Source organism: Hyla sarda, chromosome 1 (genome assembly GCF_029499605.1).
Source record: "Hyla sarda isolate aHylSar1 chromosome 1, aHylSar1.hap1, whole genome shotgun sequence".
In the NCBI taxonomy this organism is placed as follows: Eukaryota; Metazoa; Chordata; class Amphibia; order Anura; family Hylidae; genus Hyla; species Hyla sarda.
Genome location: NC_079189.1, coordinates 375,339,410 through 375,365,126, shown reverse-complemented (window position 1 = coordinate 375,365,126; position 25,717 = coordinate 375,339,410).

Genomic DNA, 25,717 nt, shown 5'->3' with positions numbered 1-25,717 from the left:
CAGGACAACCACTTAGCCTTTTAAAACAAAATATTCCCCTTATTGCAGTTGTCTGAAAGTGTTATTGAACCAATTTGTATTACTTTCTCTTTTGAAATTTCACTGTGAGTAGTAATGATCAAGAACAAATATTTTTTTAGATATTAGAGCAGGAGCATTGCTAACACCAGGCATCAGGGGGGCCGGTACTCCAGATTTCTAGGTTACCTCCCACCATGCATAGACTGTACTCACTTTAGACTTGCAGCCTATGAGACACTGTGAAGGCATCCCTGCACTGGCTGACATGATCACATGACATCATTGCTACTGCCTGGGGAACTCATGATGGGTCTCACAGGCTACGAGTCTAAAGAGACTTTGGGCAACATCATGGGAACATGATCAGTTGGACATAGATATGTATACTCAGCAGGGCTGCATGTTCACCTTAGAAAACCTCACAGAAATAGACAAACTAATATAGGTATATACATACTGAAGTGCTTTAAAAATTAACTTTTAATACTAATAGAAACAATCCACCAGATGAAAAAATCTATTACTATTAAAAGTTAGCTATTCATGGAACCTCAGGATGTATATACCTATATTATAACACAAATAGAGAAACCTAGCTGCACATCCACCATTCGTATTTCGATCTACTTGCTTCTCATCATAATTTAATAAACTAAGAGGTTGTTAGTATACATATTGATAAAAAAAAGTACAAGCCCACTCGCCTGGTGTGGTACTTTGCGGCGTCCATTGTTGCCGTGGCACCGTGTCTGTGGAGAGGTGCTGCCCTGGGACTGGTTTGAGTTGCATTGGGGCTGCTCTGCGGGTGTGTCATTCCCACTGTGGGCATTGCGGCGGTGGTCGCCGCTCAGTGTTACGCCATTTTTTGCTAGGGACATTAGGGACCCACTACTTACAAGTGGCCGTGACATGGCTAGCGGGCTGGCACTTCATATCATAAAGTACACTAACGACCTGTTAGTTTAATAAATATTGCTGAAAAGCATTAGATTATTGTGCATGTTGTGGATTTGCGACCATGTCTGTTTTCTCTATTTTAATATACCTATATTAGTTTGACAAATATATTAGTTTATGAAAAAAAGGTAATGCCCAAATCCCAGCAGAAAACTATGCTCCAATACATGTAAAGGTTACTCACCCAGTGTAAGCAAGGGGCCCACAATAATAATGGTTCCCCTCCTCTAACACCCTTAGGGCACTTCAGCGTTTAATTACAATCCTCACTATCCTATGGGCATCCACTCATGGAGAGCGCAGGGTATTGGGGAATCAAGGTAGGTATGATCCATTGGATAATAAGGAAAGAACAGAAAAGAAAAAATCAGCGCTCAGAGAACAATAGCAATTTGTAAGAACCCCACAGCAAGGGGATAGATGGAGGTAAATAGATACAATGGTTCCAGACTTACTTCACTGGGGGAAAAGAGTAATGGCTTGCTGGCCAGCCTCACACTTCCCCCTCCAGGATCACGTATAGGATATATGGGAATGTAGACATAAATCATCTAATATAGACATCAAATATCTAATGTGGCCCACATATAATTTTTTTTAAAATGATATGTGGGCCACATTAGATGTGGCTGCACTTTATAGTAATATCCCCCACAAAAATGGCCTAAAAGCTGTTCATTCATTTTTGTCCCAGGACCCCTTAATGCCAGTGAAACAACCGGCATTTATTCTCCAATCAATACAGTTCACATTAGAGTACACTTATTTCATCTATGACCACACCCACTACTACGTACAGGTTTGCGGCACAGCTATGTGGGCAAAATTTGCCCAATGCTTTGCAAACCTGTAGGTAGGTGCTTTTGAAGAAAAATATTTACATGATCCTTGCATAATTTTCTATAGACATTTTATCGATGATATTATCCTTTTATGGGATGATACAAAAGATTCCTTAACATATTTTATTGCTAACCTCAATCTTAATGATTGGGAGTTAGAATTTACATCTCACATTAGTTCGGTGGAATTTGTTTTTCTGGATTTAAAGATACATATTGAAGAAGATAGGATTTGGACCACCACCCATTTTAAGGGGGTGGATGCAAATAGCTATCTAGACTTATCAAATTGCCATAATAAGGTGTAGAAGACCAACATACCCTATGGTCAAATGAGACGGATTCAACGTAATTGTCCTTCCGATACACAATGTCAATCCCAACTCATGCTTCTCGAAAAATGCTTTGTGGAGAAAGCATACCCAAAGCCCTTGATCGACAATGCAAGGGAGAGAATTAACAACTTGAAGCAGGAAGATTGCCTTGTGATTAATTATATAGGAGGTATCAAAAACAAAGATTCTCTGGGTAAAAATTCCAATATAAACGACAGTAGTTCTGAAACATTGGGTCTGGCCTTCCTAACCAGGTTTAATGCGTCGAATGGCACAATAAAGAAAATTCTGAATAAAAATTGGGATCTGATCACAGGAGTTCCCATCATAGGGGTGCAAGCCCCAAAAATACTTACATGTATCTATAGAAGATCTAAGACACTCAGAAATATGATTGCACCCTCTATACCGATCAAACAGAAACAAAAGAATATTAACAAGAAGAAGGTGGGGACATGTTTTGGAGGAGATTAACTAAAAGGGGTATATAAATGTGGCACTAATAGAACATTTAGAATTTTTTTTTACAACTTTTATATAGTAATAATTGATTATATGGTATATTTTTGGTATGTTTTAGGTCATAAAGTATTTTTGTATGAGAGATTATGTGAATATTCTCATATATATAATATCACTGATCGGTTTGCCCGTTATTTTAAGTTTGGAGGTCTCCAAGGTTTTAATATAGACTGACGAACAGGGAACCTTTTAAAATTGCTTTTATTATTAAAATTAATTTGAACACTTGTCGGGTGTATATATTTCTGTAGATCGCACCTTAGCTGCCTTCTTCTAGCCTTCAACACAAATACTTTAAAGAGACATGTATCTTGCTTCTGTCTTCTATTGTATAATGTCGGGCGGTGTTCAAACTGTGCGTATATCGTGCGTTTTGTTGCTATGCACAGATTAGTTGCAAAGTGGCTATGTGCAAAATGTCTTCTTAACTAGGCAATCAGTGTATCCATCAGTGTAGTGCTTTTTTTGGTGAATACATTGCATACACTGTCCTTATTTACTCATAGCATTGATATGTTATTGCACTGTCCACAGTTTGTTATTGCCCTATTAATTATTGCACATGCCACTTAGCTTTTTTTCTTCCTTTAGGAGATAAGGTGCGTCTTTTTCATCCTTGGAGCTTGAGTGTGCATATTAAGCCGATCCTATGCCGATCCTACGCGTTTCCTCTATGCGATTCTTCAGGGACCTTGTTGCGGCTTTTCAAATCTTGGCTTGCATCCTTTTGTATAAGCGGCTCCTTTCATATGTGCGGCTCTGATGCCGGACGTACTCCATTTGATTTTACTGCCGTGCTTTATATCCAATATCTCCCCCTTCGCTCCGCCTATTACTCTGGTCCGCCAATCTCCAGCTTGCGCATAGAACCTGTGCTCTCTATTGCCGTGGCTGGACTCTCACAGGTATGGCTGGGAGGGGAGTGTCTTCTATACTCAGGTGTGCTGTTCAGAGCTCTGGATAGTCAGTGGACAGGTATCTTTTCTTGCGTACCAGCTGTATTTTAACTCTTTTATTGCTGGGTTGCGTGTTCTTATGTTTCCGTTGCTTGTATTATTTATTTTTCATAGATCCTATTGTATTATTTCTTTGTAGATGTTATGTTGACAACTATTATATTTTGTTTTTTTGTTGCTGTTTTGCTGATATTTTTGTAGACAGCTATTAGTTGTATTATTTGATGAAACACGCGTAGGATATAAAGTCATTTAAACCCTCCGGTTTTACCGCTTCCAAGGTGAAGGTCCAAAAGGCTTCTCTTTGAAGAAGCATGTTATCCCAATCACCTCCTCTATTTGGTGGGGGTATAACTTCGATGATCTGTGCCTGTAGACCTTGTACATCACTTTGGTGATGGGAGGCAAAGTGGTTTGCTACCGGGGTGTCTCGCATGTGCACTATATCCCCTACATGTTCTTGTAGCCTACGTCTGAAGTTTCTAAAAGTTTTGCCCACATAATTTAGTGGACATGTGCATGTTAGGAGGTAAATCACCCCCTTTGTTTCGCAATTAGCAAAGTGTTTGATCTGATATTCCTTTTTTTGTTACTGCACTGCTAAATTTACTTCCTTTTTTAATATATCGGCACATTGTACATTTTCCACATTGGAATATTCCGTTTGGTTTTGTTGTAAGCCATCCCTCTCTGGAGATTCTCTCAAAATTGCTATGGACCAGTTTGTCCTTTAGATTACATCCTCTTTTGTATGTGATGTGAGGTTCACTAGGGATCAGTTCTTTTAAAGTATCATCTAGCCTTAATATGCCCCAATATTTGCTGAGGATTTGTTTTATCTCTCTAGCTTTGTCATCGTATACCCCTATTATTCTGGATATTTCTTTTACTTCTTTACTATCTTTTTTCTTTGGGGTCAGAAGTGAAGACCTATTTGCTTTCAATGCTCTATGATAAGCTCTTTTTATTATTTTGTTGGGGTATCCCCTATTCCTGAGTCTGGTGCGAAGCTCACCTGCTTTACTTATAAATTCATCCAGGGTGGAACAATTTCTCCTAATACGGAGGTACTGGCCCGTTGGGATTCCCTGCTTCAGTGGGCGCGGATGGCAACTGTCCCACCGAAGCAGGGAATTTGTGGCTGTTTCTTTACGGAACACAGTAGTTTGTACATTTCTGTCTTCTGTAACCCAAATTTTTAGATCTAGGAATACCATACTTTCAGAACTGATGGAACTCGTGAACCTAAGTCCTAACTGATTCACATTGAGCTCCCTCACAAAGGTCTTAAATTTTTCTTTGGTGGACGACCAAATGATCAGGATGTCGTCAATGAATCTAAGCCACAATGTTATGTGGCTGGTCCATGACGACATCCTGTCACCAAAGACCACTTATGTGCATTCTGGAAGAGGGGCAAAGTTTAAACCTCCTGAGTAGAAGTAGAATTTGATTACATCAAACCGATCACACCAAAAATTGCGTGTTTTTATTCAGTCCCTAAAATTCACAAGGGGTACCCCCCGTTACGGGGGAGACCAATAGTATCGGGAATTGGGAACATAACAGAAGGTGCAAGCCAGTATGTGGATAACGTATTACGCCCGTTTGTGTACGCGTTGCCTTCATATGTTCGCGACACAACCGACGTATTAAAAAACTCGAGGATGTAAAATTAGAAGAGGGGGTGTTGTTAGCCACCCTGGATGTTGAGGCTCTGTACTCCTCCATCCCCCATGATAAGGGGCTGGAGGCAGTGGAGTTCTTCCTCAAATCAAGGGGGAATCAATATGTCCCTCATAACAAATTGGTAATGGCACTATTAAAATTCGTTCTAACAAAAAATTATTTTCAATTTGAAGGAGAGTCCTTCCACCAAAGCCGAGGTACAGCGATGGGGAGCCCCTGCGCCCCCAGTTACGCAAACCTGTACCTCGGCTGGTGGGAGGACCAAGTGGTCTTTAGTGACAGGATGTCGTCATGGACTAGCCACATAACATTGCGGCTTAGATTCATTGACGACATCCTGATCATTTGGTCGTCCACCAAAGAAAAATTTAAGACCTTTGTGAGGGAGCTCAATGTGAATCAGTTAGGACTTAGGTTCACGAGTTCCATCAGTTCTGAAAGTATGGTATTCCTAGATCTAAAAATTTGGGTTACAGAAGACAGAAATGTACAAACTACTGTGTTCCGTAAAGAAACAGCCACAAATTCCCTGCTTCGGTGGGACAGTTGCCATCCGCGCCCACTGAAGCAGGGAATCCCAACGGGCCAGTACCTCCGTATTAGGAGAAATTGTTCCACCCTGGATGAATTTATAAGTAAAGCAGGTGAGCTTCGCACCAGACTCAGGAATAGGGGATACCCCAACAAAATAATAAAAAGAGCTTATCATAGAGCATTGAAAGCAAATAGGTCTTCACTTCTGACCCCAAAGAAAAAAGATAGTAAAGAAGTAAAAGAAATATCCAGAATAATAGGGGTATACGATGACAAAGCTAGAGAGATAAAACAAATCCTCAGCAAATATTGGGGCATATTAAGGCTAGATGATACTTTAAAAGAACTGATCCCTAGTGAACCTCACATCACATACAAAAGAGGATGTAATCTAAAGGACAAACTGGTCCATATCAATTTTGAGAGAATCTCCAGAGAGGGATGGCTTACAACAAAACCAAACGGAATATTCCAATGTTTTTTAGCAGTGCAGTAACAAAAAAGGAATATAAGATCAAACACTTTGCTAATTGCGAAACAAAGGGGGTGATTTACCTCCTAACATGCACATGTCCACTAAATTATGTGGGCAAAACTTTTAGAAACTTCAGACGTAGGCTACAAGAACATGTAGGGGATATAATGCACATGCGAGACACCCCGGTAGCAAACCACTTTGCCTCCCATCACCAAAGTGATGTACAAGGTCTACAGGCACAGATCATCGAAGTTATACCCCCACCAAATAGAGGAGGTGATTGGGATAACATGCTTCTTCAAAGAGAAGCCTTTTGGACCTTCACCTTGGAAGCGGTAAAACCGGAGGGTTTAAATGACTTTATATCCTACGCGTGTTTCATCAAATAATACAACTAATAGCTGTCTACAAAAATATCAGCAAAACAACAACAAAAAAACAAAATATAATAGTTGTCAACATAACATCTACAAAGAAATAATACAATAGGATCTATGAAAAATAAATAAGACAAGCAACGGAAACATAAGAACACGCAACCCAGCAATAAAAGAGTTAAAATACAGCTGGTACGCAAGAAAAGCTACCTGTCCACTGACTATCCAGAGCTCAGAACGAGAGCTGAACAGCACACCTGAGTATAGAAGACACTCCCCTCCCAGCCATACCTGTGAGAGTCCAGCCACGGCAATAGAGAGCGCAGGTTCTATGCGCAAGCTGGAGATTGGCGGACCAGAGTAATAGGCGGAGCGAAGGAGGAGATATTGGATATAAAGCACGGCGGGAAAATCAAATGGAGTACGGCCGGCATCAGAGCCGCACATATGAAAGGAGCCGCTTATACAAAAGGATGCAAGCCAAGATTTGAAAAGCCGCAACAAGGTCCCTGAAGAATCGCATAGAGGAAACGTGTAGGATCGGCATAGGATCGGCTTAATATGCACACTCAAGCTCCAAGGATGAAAAAGACGCACCTTATCTCCTAAAGGAAGAAAAAAAGCTAAGTGGCATGTGCAATAATTAATAGTGCAATAACAAACTGTGGACAGTGCAATAACATATCAATGCTATGAGTAAATAAGGACAGTGTATTCAATGTATTCACCAATAAAAGCACTACACTGATGGATACACTGATTGCCTAGTTAAGAAGACATTTTGCACATAGCCACTTTGCAACTAATCTGTGCATAGCAACAAAACGCACGATATACGCACAGTTTGAACACCGCCCGACATTATACAATAGAAGACAGAAGCAAGATACATGTCTCTTTAAAGTATTTGTGTTGAAGGCTAGAAGAAGGCAGCTAAGGTGCGATCTACAGAAATATATACACCCGACAAGTGTTCAAATTAATTTTAATAATAAAAGCAATTTTAAAAGGTTCCCTGTTCGTCAGTCTATATTCTCATATATATATATATATATATATATATATATATATATATGTAATTTTATTTTAATTTTTGTCTATGTACTCATACCACTACTGTTGTTATTGTATGCATTCATTTTTGTCCACGTCTTCCCCCGGTCTAAATAATTATTTGAGAATTTACTCTCTTCTCATATATAAATTATTTATACATAGAAGCAATGTAATTCAATCTAATCATCCACAAAACTGGTTATGCGTTCCACTTTGAAACGCACCCGCACTGGATCACGTGAGGAATACAGGGTGGGCGCTACATCTACTTACTTACGGAGATCAGTCATGTGCTGTTCACATGACAGATCCCCACAACGTCACTGTGGCTGGAAGTAATGGACAGAAATAGGTTCGCGTAACGGTCGGGTGATGCTTCCCTGGCAGTCAGATGATGATTCTACATCACTTGCGTCTGTCATTTGACTATTCCATTCAGCGCAACTGATACCGGAAGAACTCCCGGAAGTGGCATGCAAGAGCGTCAATGATTGAAGACGTGCACTCCCCTGGCTATGAAATGTAAGAATATAAGAAGTATATTCTATTATGATTGTTTGCCTGATGAAGGAGGTCCTGAATTGCTGAATAGTGATGTCTAGTGTTGCTCGTGAATATTCGCAATGCAAATTCTATTTGCGAATATTGTTTTTATTGTTTTGATTTTTTTTCCACAGTACACATCACAGTGATCATCCCTCTCTGCTTCCAGCTTGTGTGGTCTAAAGAAGGCTCTAATACTACTGTGTGAGACTGGCGTACGAATTTTCGCATATGGGAAAATTAGCATATGCTAATTTTCGCATATGCGAAGTTTCGCTTATGCAAATTTTCACATGTGCTAAATTTCGCACATGCGAATTTTCATTTATGCTAAATTTTGCACATGCAAATGTTCGCGTATGCAAATTTTTGCATATGCGAAGATTTAACGCGAATATGCGAATTTTGCGAATATATGACGAATATTCATCCATATATTCGCAAAATATTGCGAATTCGAATATGGCCTATGCTGCTCAACACTAGTGATGTCGTGAACATAAAACTTCCGTAAATATTCGCTAACCGGGTGAACCGCCATTGACTTTAATGGGCATGCAAATGTTAAAGCCCACAGGGACTCTTTCTGCCCACAATAGTGATTTAAAAGTTGTTTCAAGGGGACTAATACCTGGACTGTGGCGTGCTGGAGGGGGATCCATGGCAAAACTCCAATGGAAAATTACATAGTTGATGCAGAGTCTGGTTTTAATCCATAAAGGGCATAAATCACCAATTATTCCTAAATTCTTTGGAATAACATGCTTTAGCCCCCTTTAGGCAGCACATAGTTAGATCCCCCCTTTAGGCAGCACATAGCTTCCCCATATTAGGCAGCACATAGTTAGAGCTCCCCTTTAGGCAGCACATAGGTAGAGCCTCCCTTTAGGCAGCACATAGAGCCCCCTTTAGGCAGCACATAGTTAGATCCCCCCTTTAGGCATCACATAGTTAGATCCCCCCTTTAGGCAGCACATAGATTCCCCCATGTTAGGCAGCACATAGTTAGAGCCCCCCTTTAGGCAGCACATAGAGCCCCCCTTTAGGCAGCACATAGATTCCCCCATAATAGGCAGCACATAGTTAGAGCCTCCCTTTAGGCAGCGCATATTTAGATCCCCCTTTTAGGCAGCACATAGATTCCCCCATATTAGGCAGCACATAGTTAGAGCCCCCCTTTAGGCAGCACTGGTTTTATTTCACAGCCAAAAAAGTTTTTAATTTTTTATTTGAACAACTGTCACACCAAATGTGATTTGCACTAGTGTGACAATGAGCAAAAAAGGTTGCCACCAGAGTTCCCCTTTTAAGCAGAGGTCCCCAACCAGGGTGCCTCCAGCAGTTGCAAGACACATGGACTGAACTTACAGCCCTTTTAATACTGTAGTTAGTTGCTTGAAGGAAATTAAGTTTTACACCGGAGTACCCCTTTTAACCAGCGGTTCCCTCCCAACCAGGGTGCCTCCAGCTGTTGCAAGACACACTGACTGATATTTGAGCCCTAAAAAGGGCTTTTTTGGGTGCTGTCCTTAAAGAAGATGTTAGACTAGTGCTTTAGGAGTAAAGTGGACCCTGAATACACCACCAAGCAGCAAACTAGCTATCGCTTTTCCTATTACAGCAGGAGCAGCTTCTCTGTCCCTCCACTTTCTGAGCCTGCAGCATGCCGAATGAAGGTAAAAGGGCGTCCGTGCAGGAGGTAGGAGGGTCTGGAAGGGAGGGACTGCTGCTGATTGGCTGTAATGTGTCTGCTGACTCTGACTCACAGGGTCAAAGTTTACCGCAATGTTAAAGTATAGGGGGAGAATCGAACTTCACATATGTTCGCCCGACGATGCGAACATGGTAAGTTCGCCGGGAACTGTTCGCCGGCGAACAATTCGCGACATCTCTATTGCTGAATTCCTGAACGCATTGCTAACAATAAAGTCTGGTACGGATGGAATGAGAATTGATGTCTTTATTCCCATATATCCTATAAGTGATCCTGAGGGGGAATGTGTGAGGCTTGCCAGCTAGCCTTTACTCTTTTCCCCTACTAAAGTAAGTCTGGAACCATTGTATCTATCTACCTCCATCCATCCCCTTGCTGTGGGGTTCTTTTAAATTGCTATTGTTCTCTGAGTGCTGTTTTTATCTTTTCTGTTCTTCCCCAAATATATTAGTTTGGCATGGCTCACCGAACTTTTGGAAAATGTTTAGTTTGCGGCAAACAAGTTCTCAGAGAACCGGCAATGAAATAAGCCTCAAAACACTGGTAACACTGCCTAAGAGCTCTAAAGCCCTCTATAACATTTCTATGGTCACATAGGAAGGTAATCAAGTAGTGGTAAAGTTATTTTAGAGGGGAACTCTGGTACATACGTTTTTAACCTCCATAGGGGATAAGTGTCTGATCACGGGGGTCCAACCACTAGGACCCCTACACACCACCCCGACAACCCACACCTACAATACACAATAAGGAAATTGTTTTTTGGAAGGCAATTGGAAAAATTCTTCTGTTTTTGGACTTGCAAAGATCTTTGCACACTAGAGGAAGGTGACTAGTAGGGACCAGTGGTAGATGTAGCCAGTGAACAGGAGGCAATGGTGAACTAGTGTTAGCTGTAACCAGGGTACAGCAGGCATTAGTGGACTAGTGGTACTTGTAACCAGGCCTTGTGATGCCTCTACATGTGCTTTCATAGCTAGTCAAATCCTAGCTATGCCTTACTTTCTTTTGCAGGAGGCACTATGCATGGTTTATTGCATCTGTAAAGATAGTAAAGAATTTCCACACTGCAGGATACCGTGAAGAGATAGATACACCCCACCCTACTGTGCCCCTCCTCTGGAAGGCTTTTTTCTGAAGCCTGAAGATGCCACCACCAATGTCACCACCAACTGCTTTTAAGTTAATCAGGCCAACAGGACTGCTGAAGCAGATCAAACACTGTCAACAGCTCACCCCTGCATACTCATAAGCACCTGCACTCGGGCTGGCCGGCAGCGTCCCTGGCCAGGCTTGCAGAAACACAAAGAGGAATTTCCAGCTCAGAAAGTGCAATTGATCAGAAACTCTTTACTATTGGATCCTGGAACATACAAAGGACAAAACGCCATAGAACAGGACTGCTGACATCCTCATCATCAAAAATCCTCATTATTATCCCCACCAGTCCTCTCAGTATGACCTTCTGATATGGGCTCCTTGCTCCACCTTAGCATATCCACCATGACACCATCCTCCAATATCACCACTATTACCACCAGTCCCACTAATGTTATGCTCGGCCACTAAATTCTCCTCCTGAAAAGACCTTGAACCAATCAACCAGTCCACAAGGGCTGTCTATGCTTTGAAACTACACAACCCCTGGAAGAAGGTGAGAACTTTTGCTTGCTGGTGCAGCTGCAACTACGATCACCAGGCACCTGGTTGCTTATGCTAGTACTGTTACCAACATTCTAACTGGCAGAGAAAAAATACTTTGTATCGTTAAACTCAGAAAATACACATAACTTTTTTCTTAAATGGCTAAGGCGTGTTTACTGTAAACACTTTAAACTGCATTGTTATGTGACACCTAGGTAAAAATACTGGCTGGCATTTATCATTGTAGGTGTAAGTGAAGCATTTTTCTGCACCTTTCTTTCTTGTGTGCTGGTAATGTGTAGGATCATAAAATTTATAAAATGGTCGCAGAGCATTTGATAAATTTTGTGCAGGTACACATTTTCAGAAATTTCTCTCTTCACATATACCAAAAAGCTAAGCTAATTCTGGGCTGGTGTAGTTTTAGAGAATTTTCAGTGGCTTTGCGCCTTTTTTGCACCTTTTCACAAAAAAGCGCAGTTCATAAATCACGTCTATATGATGTGTATTGCCAAAATCAGTGGATTCCAACTCAAAATCAGCAGAAATGTGTAAACCAAAAGGCGCAAAATAGGAGCAAATAAACCCTGCTTGTGCCTCTTTTGTGTCTTTTGTAGACACAGAAAACAGTCTAAAGACAATGATAAATGTCAGCCACTTTGTTTAATTAAACCCAAAAAACCCACACAACTTTTTATTATGTACAACACAAATAGCGAAACAAAACCGCACATCCACCATTTGTATTTTGATCTACTTGCTTCACAGCATAATAAAAAAAAACTAACAGGTTGTTAGTATACATTTTGATCAAAAAGTACAAGCCCACTCGCCACATCAAGGTCACCTAGTCAGAGTGGGTATCTAACCTAACACTGGCGTAGCGCTGGGTGGCGACCACTGCCTCAGAGACACCATGCCCACAGGGGGAATGACCCAGTGGCCGGCCAACCCCACTGCTGCCCGAACAAGCCCCTGGCTTTGGGCTGCACCACCCCACAGACAAACCATCACAGAAATAATGGCCGCTACAGATAACCACACCAGTGTGAACACTTACCATGTGCTCCCTACCAGAGTTCTGTGAGAACGGAAGCCCTTATGCAGTCTCCTGATAATTAAAAACACCTGGGCTGAATGGGTGGAGTAGAGTGCTGGCCATGGAAGAAGGGAGAGACTACAAATGTAAAACGCAAATAGAGAGTTAGAGAGTAACATAGCCGCACATCCACCACTAACAACAGGTTGTTAGTATACATTTTGATCAAAAAGTACAAGCCCACTTGCCACGTCAAGGCCACCTAGTCACTTTCAGGTGGCCGTGACGTGGCTGGTTGGCTTGCACTTCATGATCATAAAGTACATTAATGACCTGTTAGTTTAACCCCTTAAGGTCTCAGCTCATTTTGGCCTTAAAGGGGTAGTCCAGTGCTGAAAAACATATCCCCTATCCTAAGGCTAAGGCATAAGTCTCAGATTGCTGGGGTCCGACCGCTGGGGCCCCCACGATCTCCTGAACGGGGCCCCGGCACACTGGCCAGATAGCGGGTGACGACCACTGCACGAAGCGGCGTCCAACACGCCCCCTCAATACATCGCTATGGCAGAGTCGGAGATTGCAGAAGGCAGCGCTCCGGCTCTGCCACAGAGTTGTATTGAGGGGGTGGGTCAGCCGCTGCTTCGTGCGGTGGTCGATACCTGCTATCTGGCCAGCGAGCCGGGGCATCATACAGGAGATCGCTGGGGGCCCCAGCGGTCGGACCCCCTTCAATCTGAAACTTGTCCCCTATCCTTAGGATAGGGGATACATTTTTCAGCACTGGATATCTCCTTTAAGGAAGTTTTAGTTTTTTCCTCCTCGCCTTCAAAAAATCATAACTCTTTTATATTTTCATCCACAGACTAGTATGAGGACTTGTTTTTTGCGTGACCAGTTGTCCGTTGCAATGCCATCACTCACTTTACTATAAAATGTATTGTGCAACCAAAAAAATACTATTTGTGTGGGAAAATTAAAAAGAAAACCGCAATTTTGCAAATTTTGGTAGGTTTCGTTTTCATAACGTCCAATTTTCAGTAAAAATGACATGTGTTCTTTATTCTTTGGGTCAATACAATTAGAATGATACCCATGATTACATACTTTTCTATTACTGTTGTGCTTAAAAAAATTGCAAACTTTTTAACCAAATGAGTACGTTTAAAATCCCTCTATTTTGAAGACCTATAACTTTTTCATTTTTCGGTATAAGCGACGATATGAGGGCTCATTTTTTTGTAATTTTTATTGATACCATATTTGCATATATGAAAAAATAAATGGGGGAATAAAATGTTATAATAAAGCAGCAATTTTAGACTTTTTTTTTTTTTTTTACCTTCACACTGTTCACCATATGGTATCATTAGCATTATATTTTAATAGTTCGGATATTTACCCAATATACCAAATATGTTTATACATTTTTTATTTTTTACACTTTTTGGGGGTTAAATGGGGAAAATGGGACAATTTACATTTTTATTGGGGGTGGGGATTTTAAATTTTTTTTTTACATTTTTTGTAACTTTTTTTACTTTTATTTTTGCACTTTAACCCCTTAACAACGCAGGACGTATATTTACGTCCTGCGCCGGCTCCTGCGATATGAAGCGGGATCGCGTCGCGATCCCGCATCATATCGCATCGGTCCTGGTGCTCATCAACGGCCGTGACCCGTGGCTAATACCACACATCGCCGATCGCGGCGATGTGCGGTATTAACCCTTTAGAAGCGGCGGTCAAAGCTGACCGCCACTTCTAAAGTGAAAGTGAAAGTGACCCGGCTGCTCAGTCGGGCTGTTCGGGACCACCGCGGCGTCCCGAACAGCTGACAGGACACCGGGAGGGCCCTTACCTGCCTCCTCGGTGTTCGATCGGCGAATGACTGCTCCGTGCCTGAGATCCAGGCAGGAGCAGTCAAGCGCCGATAACACTGATCACAGGCGTGTTAATATACGCCTGTGATCTGTGTAAAAGATCAGTGTGTGCAGTGTTATAGGTCCCTATGGGACCTATAACACTGCAAAAAAATTTAAAAAAAAGTGTTAATAAAGGTCATTTAACCCCTTCCTTAATAAAAGTTTGAATCACCCCCCCCCCTTTTCCCATAAAAAAAATAAAACAGTGTAAAAAAAAATATAAATAAACATATGTGGTATCGCAGCGTGCGTAAATGTCCGAACTATAAAAATATATCATTAATTAAACCGTACGGTCAATGGCGTACGCGCAAAAAAATTCCAAAGTCTAAAAAAGCGCATTTTTGGTCACTTTTTATACCATTAAAAAATTTATAAAAAGTGATCAAAAAGTCCGATCAAAACAAAAATCATACCGATAAAAACTTCAGATCAAGGCGCAAAAAATGAGTCCTCATACCGCCCTGTAAGGGGAAAAATAAAAAAAGTTATAGGGGTCAGAAGATGACATTTTTAAACGTATAAATTTTCCTGCATGTAGTTATGATTTTTTCCAGAAGTGCGACAAAATCAAACCTATATAAGTAGGGTATCATTTTAACCGTATGGACCTACAGAATAATGATAAGGTGTAATTTTTACCGAAATATGCACTGTGTAGAAACGGAAGCCCCCAAAAGTTACAAAATGGCGTTTTTTCTTCGATTTTGTCGCACAATGATTTTTGGGTAAAATGACTAATGTCACTGCAAAGTAGAATTGGCGACGCAAAAAATAAGCCATAATATGGATTTTTAGGTGGAAAATTGAAAGGGTTATGATTTTTAAAAGGTAAGGAGGAAAAAACGAAAGTGCAAAAACTGAAAAACCCTGAGTCCTTAAGGTGTTAATAGTCCCCATAGGGGACTATTTATAGCAATCATTCAATTGCTAATACTGTTCAGTGTTATGCAGAAGACCCGTAGAGGCAGGTGAGGGGACCTCCATCTGTCATTCTGGATGATGGGACCGCAGCGCTGCAGATACTGTGATCTGTATTGATCGTGGCATCTGAGGGGTTAATGGCAGACATCCCCAAGATCGTGGATGTCGGCCATTACCGGGGGGTCCCCAGCTGCTATCAGCAGCCAGGACCTACCGCGCACGACCCGAGCATTGCTCCGATGCTCGCAGTTATGTATTGGACGTAAATGTCTGTCCTAGTGCGTTAAGCACCACCTCACCAGGACGTACATTTACATCCTGTGTCGTTAAGGGGTTAATATATGTTGCTGAGAAGCATTAGATCATTGTGCATGTTGTGGATGTGCGACCATGTCTGTTTTCTCTATTTGAATTCACATTGTGTTTTTTAACCCCCCCCTTTTTTTATTGATTTTACTTGGTCTGCACTGTGCCCCATCCCCCTCAGCCCAGCCCTTTATAAATTAGCAGGAAGCTGCACAGGGCCCCTTCCTTCCTGTCAGCCTCTCAATCTGACTTGGAGCACATGGTAAATGAGCTTTTACACCTTGTTCCCACTGGTGTGGTGCTGTGCGGCTTCCATTGCTGCCACGGCACCGTGTCTATGGGAAGGAGCGGCCCTGGGACTGGTTTGAGTGGAATTGGGGCTGCTCTGCAAGTGGTTCATACCCCCTGTGGGCACTGGTGTTGCGGCGGTGGTGGTCGCTGCCCAGTGCTACGCCATTTTATGCTAGGGACGTTAGGGACTTACCACTTACAGGTGCCGTGACATGGCTGGTGGGCTTGCACTTCATGATAATAAAGTACACTAACGACCTGTTAGTTTAATAAATGTTGCTGAGAAGCATTAGATCATTGTGTACCGTATATACTTGAGTATAAGCCGACCCGAATATAAGCCGAGGCACCTAATTTTACCACAAAAACCTGGAAAAAAGTATTGACTCGAGTATAAGCCTAGGGTGGGAAATGCAGCAGCAGCTACTGGTAAATTTCAAAATAAAAATAGATACCAATAAAATTACATTAATTGAGACATCGGTAGTTTAAATGTTTTTAAATATTTATTTAAAAGAAAAACTGTAAACTAGCTCTGTAAGTGGAAAAGAGGGTCAACAAAAACCATATGGTATCAAAAAAAACTTTAAAAGTACAAAAACCTCAATCATCAATCAAGCTAAAACAAAAGAGTTAAAATCCTTCAAAACTGGATTCCTCCTCGTCATCTGTATGTCCAAACAGAGCTTCAGCTAAAGCTGGTGTGAGGCTATCAGCATAGACATTGTCATCATCACTGATTTCGCAGTCTTCACCATCACTGCTGTCATTTTCATACAAAGCACTGTCTTCACTGCCATCCATAGCATTACTAATGCCACATTTCTTGAAGGCGTGTTTCACCATGTCCTCTGGAATATCTTCCCATGCATCACGAACCCACCTTGCTACCAATTCTATGTCGGGCTTCATCAGATTTCCAACTTTTGTCAGTCGGGCTTGACCAGATGACATCCATTCATGCCACATCTTTCGCACATGATCTTTGAAAGGTTTATTTAAACACACATCTAGGGGCTGCAATACAGATGTAAGCCCACCTGGAATAACGGCCAAAGTAACTTGAGAAGACTTTGCCAATTTTTTTATGTCATCAGATGTGTGGGCTCTGAACATATCCCAAACTAGCAATGATTTTTTTTTCTTTAAGGCTGCTCCTGGTCGTCCGTTCCAAATTTCTTCCAGCCATTTTTTTGTTCCGTCTTCATCCATCCAACCTTTAACCCCTTCAGGACGGAGCCCATTTTGGCCTTAAGGAGCGTTTTTTGCACATCTGACCACTGTCACTTTAAACATTAATAACTCTGGAATGCTTTTAGTTATCATTCTGATTCCGAGATTGTTTTTTCGTGACATATTCTACTTTAACATAGTGGTAAATTTTTGTCGATACTTGCATCCTTTCTTGGTGAAAAATCCGTAAATTTGATGAAAAATTTGAAAATTTAGCATTTTTCTAACTTTGAAGCTCTCTGCTTGTAAGGAAAATGGATATTACCAATACATTTTTTTTGGTTCACATATACAATATGTCTACTTTATGTTTGCATCATAAAATTGATGAGTTTTTACTTTTGGAAGACACCAGAGGGCTTCAACGGTCAGCAGCAATTTTCCGATTTTTCACAAAATTTTCAAACTCAGTATTTTTCAGGGACCAGTTCACGTTTGAAGTGGATTTGAAGGGTCTTCATATTAGAAATACCCCATAAATGACCACATTATAAAAACTACACCCCCCAAAGTATTCAAAATGACATTCAGTCAGCGTTTTAACCCTTTAGGTGTTTCACACGAATAGCAGCAAAGTGAAGGAGAAAATTCACAATCTTCATTTTTTACACTCACATGTTCTTGTAGACCCAATTTTTGAATTTTTACAAGGGGTAAAAGGACAAAATGTTTACTTGTATTTGTAGCCCAATTTCTCTCGAGTAAGCACATACCTCATATGTCTATGTAAAGTGTTCGGTGGGCGCAGTAGAGGGCTCAGAAGGGAAGGAGCGACAAGGGGATTTTGGAGAGTACGTTTTTCTGAAATGGTTTTTGGGGGGCATGTTACCTTTAGGAAGCCCCTATGGTGCCAGAACAGCAAAAAAAAACACATGGCATACCATTTTGGAAACTAGACCCCTCGGGGAATGTAACATGGGATAAAGTGAACCTTAATACCCCACAGGTGTTTCACGACTTTTGCAAATGTAAAAAAAAAAAAAAATTTTTACCTAAAATGCTTGTTTTCCCCCAAAAATTTTATTTTTAAAAAGAGTAATAGCAGAAAATACCCCTAAAAATTTGAAGCCCAATTTCTCCCGATTCAGAAAACACCCCATATGGGGGTGAAAAGTGCTCTGCTGGCGCACTACAGGTCTCGGAAGAGAAGGAGTCACATTTGGCTTTTTGAAAGCAAATTTTGCAAATTTTGCAAATTTTGAATAGCAAAAAAAAAACCACATGGCATAACATTTTGGAAACTAAACCCCTCGGGGAACGTAACAAGGGGATAAGTGAACCTTTATACCCCACAGGTGTTTCACGACTTTTGCATATGTAAAAAAAAAATTATTTTTTTTACCTAAAATGCTTGTTTTCCCAAAAATTTTACATTTTTAAAAAGGGTAAAAGCAGAAAATACCCCCCAAAATTTGTAACACAATTTCTCCCGAGTACGGCGATACCCCATATGTGACCCTAAACTGTTGCCTTGAAATACGACAGGGCTCCAAAGTGAGAGCGCCATGCGCATTTGAGGCCTAAATTAGGGATTGCATAGGGGTGGACATAGGGGTATTCTACGCCAGTGATTCCCAAACAGGGTGCCTCCAGCTGTTGCAAAACTCCCAGCATGCCTGGACAGTCAACGGCTGTCCGACAATACTGGGAGTTGTTTTGCAACAGCTGGAGGCTCCGTTCTGGAAACAGTGGCATACCAGACGTTTTTCATTTTTATTGGGGAGGGGAGGGGGGCTGTGTAGGGGTATGTGTATATGTAGTGTTTTTTACTTTTTATTTTATTGTGTGTTAGTGTAGTGTAGTGTTTTTAGGGTACAGTCACACAGTAGTTTCTCGCTGGCAATTTGAGCTGCAGCAGAAAATTTGCGGCAGCTCAAATTTGCAGCCAGATATTTACTGTAAACCTCCGCCCATGTGAGTGTACCCTGTACGTTCACATTGGGGGGGGGGGGGGACATCCAGCTGTTGCATAACTACAACTCCCAGCATGCCCGTTGGCTGTCGGTGACTGCTGAGAGTTGCAGTTTTGCAACAACTGTAGGCACACTGGTTATGTATCACTGAGTTTGTGACCTAACTCAGTGTTTCACAACCAGTGTGCCTCCAGCTGTTGCAAAACTACAACTCCCAGCATGTACGGTGCATGGTGTACGGTGACTGCTGAGAGTTGTAGCTTGCAACAGCTGGAGGCACACCGGTCGTGAAACACTGAGTTAGGTTAAAAAAAACTCTGAGTTTCACAACCAGTGTGCCTTCAGCTGTTGCAAAACTACAACTCTCAGCAGTCACCGACAGCCAACGGGCATGCTGGGAGTTGTAGTTATGCAACCAGCAGATGCACCACTACAACTCCCAGCATGCACTTTAGCTGTTTGTGCAAGCTGGGAGTTGTAGTTAGACAACAGCTGAAGGTACACTTTTCCATAGAAAGAATGTGCCTCCAGCTGTTGCAAAACCATAAGTCCCAGCATGCCCATAAGGGAATGCTGGGAGTTGTGGTGGTCTGCCTCCTGCTGTTGCATAACTACAGCTCCCAGCATGCCCTTTTTGCATGCTGGGAGCTGTTGCTAAGCAACAGCAGGAGGCTGTCACTCACCTCCAACGATCAAGACGCTGCAGGTCAGTCCCTCGTCGTCTCCGCCGCCGCAGCTGCTCCTGGGGCCCCGATCCCAACAGGGGCGCCGGGGATGGGGGTCCCCAGCACCCGGGGTGCACGTCCCGCACCCGCTCACGTCCTCCAGAAGAGGGGCGGAGCGGGTGCGGGAGTGACACCCGCAGCAGGCGCCCTGATTGGTCGGCCGGTAATCCGGCCGACGAATCAGGGCGATCGTGAGGTGGCACCAGTGCCACCTCACCCCTGCAGGCTCTGGCTGTTCGGGGCCGTCAGAGACGGCCCCGAACAGCCAGTAATACCGGGTCACCGGGTCACTGGAGACCCGATTGACCCGTAATCGCCGCAGATCGCTGGACTGAATTGTCCAGCGATCTGCGGCGATCGCCAACATGGGGGGACATAATGACCCCCCTGGGCGATATGCCGAGATGCCTGCTGAACGATTTCAGCAGGCATCCGGCTCCGGTCCCCAACCGGCTAGCGGTGGGGGCCGGAATTCCCACGGGCGTATGGATACGCCCTCGGTCCTTAAGGACTCGGGATGCAGGGCGTATCCATACGCCCTATGTCCTGAAGAGGTTAATATGCACGCGCACTCTAATTCGTGGTGGGAATTTGACCTTTTTAGGCAAGGTCTTTCTTTTAAAAATAATGACAGGCCGCAGCTTAGTTCCATTAGCCAAACATGACAGAACAACTGTGAAATGTTTTTTTTCATTTCCTGTGGTTCTGAGTAAAATAGTCTTCTCTCCCAAATTTGCCACAGTTCTGTTGCCTGGAAGATCAAAGTCATAGGTGTTTCATCCATATTTCCAATATCTCCCAGGTCATAATTATGGATCCTTCTTTGTTTTTTTATGAATGAATGGAATGACATCAGTTTTTCATCAAGGTCTTTTGGCAACTCCTGTGAAATCTTTGTTCTTTGCCGCAAACATAGGGCAAACCTATTCATGAAGCGGGTACACCATCCTGCTGATGCAACAAAATTTTCAATGCCTGGTGCTTTTAATTTGTCATCTTTAGCCATTTGAAGGGCACGTAAACGAATTCCCATTCGTGTTACGCAGTAACCGTTTTGACGACACTCCATAACCCATTTATGCAATTCAGTCTCTAGAGCCCCATATGAAGTTGTTAAACCACGTCGAGCTTTTTTTGCCTTTGGAAGCTTTTCCAAGTCCGCTTTCATTTTCCGCCACACCCTCACTTATTTTTCGTCAACACAAAATTCCCTACTTGCAATGCTGTTATTGCTTTCTTCTGCTCTTGACACAACCTTGAGTTTGAAACCAGCTTCGTAGGACCTACGTTTTTGTTTTGGTCCGGGATTGGAAGTATTGGGATCCATTTCTAACAGGTAAAAAAAAAAAAAAGACTTTGAAAGACCCAAAAAAAGACACCACAAGACACAAAACCTGCTGGATCACCAAGGAAGCAGACAATAATTCAGGTTTTGGATAGTTTGATATAATATTCCAGAGGGAACAAGCAGTGCCCAGTACGGCACGGACCACGCAGAGGCTGCAGGCACCCACAGATGAGAGATGGGGGGGAGGGATTTTTTTTTAGGGCTGATGCCAATAATCTGTTAACTTTCAGATGTTTTGTACATTTACCATTTATTAAAGGACAACTGTACTGCAGCACTTTTATGTCCCCCTGGTCCCGGGCTGCAAAAATAACTGGCCACAGCGATGTCCCACCCCGGCCGGTGTTGGCTGAGCTCACTGTCATGTAAGGAGCTCTGGCCGGCTCCTTACATGACAGTGCGCTCAGCCTATCACCGGCTGGGGCGGGACATTGCTGCTGCTGGTGAAACACTGACGGCACTGTACCCTCTCCGTTCCCAGGAAGTGGAATGAGGATGTCAGAGCTGGAGCCTGAGGCCGGTACCGGTCCAACTGGGGAGCATAGGCAGGTGAGTTTATTTTTGCAACCCGGGACAGGGGGACATAAAAGTGCTGCAGTACAGTTGTCCTTTAAGGTAAATGCACAAAATATACTGTACATGCTAGAATATGTGTATGTCTGCTCCTCATACATCAGTATAACCCCCACCAGACATCATCTGCTCCTCATACATCAGTATAACCCCCACCAGACATCATCTGCTCCTAATACATCAGTATAACCCCCACCAGACATCATCTGCTCCTCATACATCAGTATAACCCCCACCAGACATCATCTGCTCCTCATACATCAGTATAACCCCCACCAGACATCATCTGCTCCTCATACATCAGTATAACCCCCACCAGACATCACCTACTCCTCATACATCAGTATAACCCCCACCAGACATCATCTGCTCCCCATACATCAGTATAATCCCCACCAGACATCATCTACTTCTCATACATCAGTATAACCCCCACCAGACATCATCTACTCCTCATACATCAGTATAACCCCCACCAGACATCATCTACTCCTCATACATCAGTATAACTCCCACCAGACATCATCTACTCCTCATACATCAGTATAACCCCCACCAGACATCATCTACTCCTCATACATCAGTATAACCCCCACCAGACATCATATTCCCTCATACATCAGTATAACCCCCACCAGACATCATCTGCTTCCCATACATCAGTATAACCCCCACCAGACATCATCTACTCCTCATACATCAGTATAACCCCCACCAGACATCATCTACTCCTCATACATCAGTATAACCCCCACCAGACATCATCTACTTATCATACATCAGTATCACCCCCACCAGACATCATCTGCTCCTCATACATCAGTATAACCCCCACCAGAATATGTGTATGTGTTTGTGTAGTGTGTACAGTGAATAAACTGTGTGTATATAATGAATGCAGAGTGTGTGTGTGTGTGTGTGTAGTGTGTGTACCGTATATATTGAATGCAGGGTGTGTGTGTATATAATGAATGCAGATTTGTGTAATGTGTGTTTGTATGAATGAAGAATGTGTGTGTTTGTATGTGTGTGTGTGTGTATATATATATATATATATATATATATATATATATATATATATATATACTGAGTGGGGGTGGGGGGGCATATCTATTATTTCATAATTTTTATTATTTTACTTTTTGTTTTACTTCCCCCTCCCTGCTTGTTACTTGGCCAGGGAGGGGGATCTGTTATCCCCTGGTGGTCCAGTGGCATGGGCTGAACACTGGGAGAAGCCGTTACTGTACTGTACCTTCCCAGCAGCTCTCTTCAGCTCCACTGTGCGCGCTATGAGCATTGCCATGGAAACCCGTGACAATGCTCTGCCGGCCGCGGGTCTCGCGAGAGTTACACAGTGGAGCTGCAGGGAGCTGCTGGGAACGTAAGTGACAGCTTCTGTGGCCGGGCAGCCCTCCTTCTGCGCCCCCACCACCGGGTTGCAATGGCGAGACACGCAGCCGGCAGAGCAAAGTGGAGCTGCATGGAAGTAACTGAGAGCTTCTCCGCCGCCTCCCAATCTGCGCCCCCCACCGCCGAGACACGCCGCCGGCAGAGCAACGAAGTACGTAACAGCTTCTGCCGCCCCCCCCCCCTTCTGCAACCCGCCCCCCCCCCCCCCCCACCGCCGGGCTTGTCAGGAGCCCGGCGGTCCTGTTCTATATTATGGAATGTATAGTCACTCGAGTATAAGCCGAGGGGGGCATTTTCAGCACAAAAAATCGTGCTAAAAAACACGGCTTATACTCGAGTATATATGGTATGTTGTGGATGTGCGACCATGTCTGTTTTCTCTATTTGAATTCACATTGTGTTTTCTATCCCCCCCCCCCTGTTTTTTTTTTTTTTTTACTTGGTCTACGCTCTGCCCCTCACAGGGCCCCTTCCTTTCTGGCAGCCTCCCAGTCTGACTGGGAGCACATGGCAAGTGAGCTTTTACACCTTGTTCACACTGGTGTGGTGCTGTGCGACGTCCATTGCTGCCGCGGCACCTTGTCTATAGCGAGTCGTGGCCCTGTGATTGGTTTGAGTCGCATTGGGGCTGCTCTGCCAGTGGGTCATTCCCCCTGTGGGCACTGGTGTTGCGGTGGTGGTGATCGCCACCCAGTGCTACGCCATTTTATGCTAGGGTCGTTAGAGACCTACCACTTACAGGTGGCCGTGACGTGGCTGGTGGGCTTGCACTTCAGGATCATAAAGTACACTAACGACCTGTTAGTTTAATAAATGTTGCTGAGAAGCATTAGATCATTGTGCATGTTGTGGATGTGCGACCATGTCTGTTTTCTCTAATTGAATTCACATAACTTTTTTCTTAAATTGCTATGCAATGTTCACAACCATTTAATACATACATACAGACATACATATGCTAAAATACCAACTAGCACACTACTTTGCTCAGTTTGCTAGTCATGTGAAATGTGATAGCTTTTATGGGATGGATCACTGCTGCCTGGGTTTGTATTGTACTAACTGTATTGAGTAAGAAGATTAGCGGAATTTTGGCTCAGAGCACTCACCAAGTATAGATGATGAGTTGTATCAGAGCTGATGTAGAAATAAAAGTGTTTATTAGGAGATACATGTAGGGACATGCATCACTAACTGTATTGCAGGTGACAGAAGGTCTCTTTCTGAGCTGAGGTCAGCCCACTAAACAAAGTTTACTCTGCTTGTAATGTGCTAGCTTTTATGGGCTGGCTCACTGCTTGCTGGAATTTGTAGTGCACCAACTGTAGACAGAACTGCAGGTGACAGAATGTGCTTTTCTGTGCTTATCCCACTGAATAATACTTTTCTCAGCTTGCTTTGGAATTGTGTAGGATTTATGAAGACTTTTTGGGATCAGTAGTTCTTGCTCTCTCAGCTTTCTCTCTACAAAATGGTAGGCCCAATGTACTTCATAGGGCTTTATCAACCTCTTAAACCCAACCCTGTACTTTGTCCTGTTGGCCTGGGAGCAAATTATTTGATGACCTGGGGTCATGTGATCTTGCTTATAGCTGCAAAGTATGCTGGGCAAAGTATGCTGGGTGTTCCCATTACTTCCTCCTTTCATTTAGGTGCCAAAATGCCATGTGTTCCTCATCACTTTGGCTATTATTACAGACAATGCTAGGTTCATGCAAGCTGAATCTGGCAATATTCTTAAAGGGGTACTCCCGTGGAAAACTTATTTTTTTTTTTAAATCAACTGGTGCCAGAAAGTTAAACAGATTTGTAAATGACTTCTATTAAAAAATCTTAATCCTTCCAGTACCTTTTAGGGGCTGTATACTAAAGAGAAATCCAAAAAGAATTGCATTTCCTGTGATGTCCTGACCACAGTGCTCTCTGCTGACCTCTGCTGTCCATTTTAGGAACTGTCCAGAGAAGCATATGTTTTCTATGGGGATTTTCTCCAGTTCCTAAAATGGACAGCAGAGGTCAGCAGAGAGCACTGTGGTCAGGACATCACAGGAAATACATTTCTTTTTGGATTTCTCTTTAGTATACAGCCCCTAAAAAGTACTGGAAGGATTAAGATTTTTAATAGATGTGATTTACAAATCTGTTTACCTTTCTGGCACCAGTTGATTTAAAAAAAAAAAAGTTTTCCACAGGAGTACCCCTTTAAGTTCATCAAGCCACTGTCTTCTCGGAATATGGGTTCGCCGGGCTCAGCCCGCTCACCTCTACTTAAAAAAACTAGATGACTTAAAACATTAAAAATTATTTCACTTTACATATTTTTCTAATTTTAAGTTCCTCTTGTTTGCTACATAATACTGTT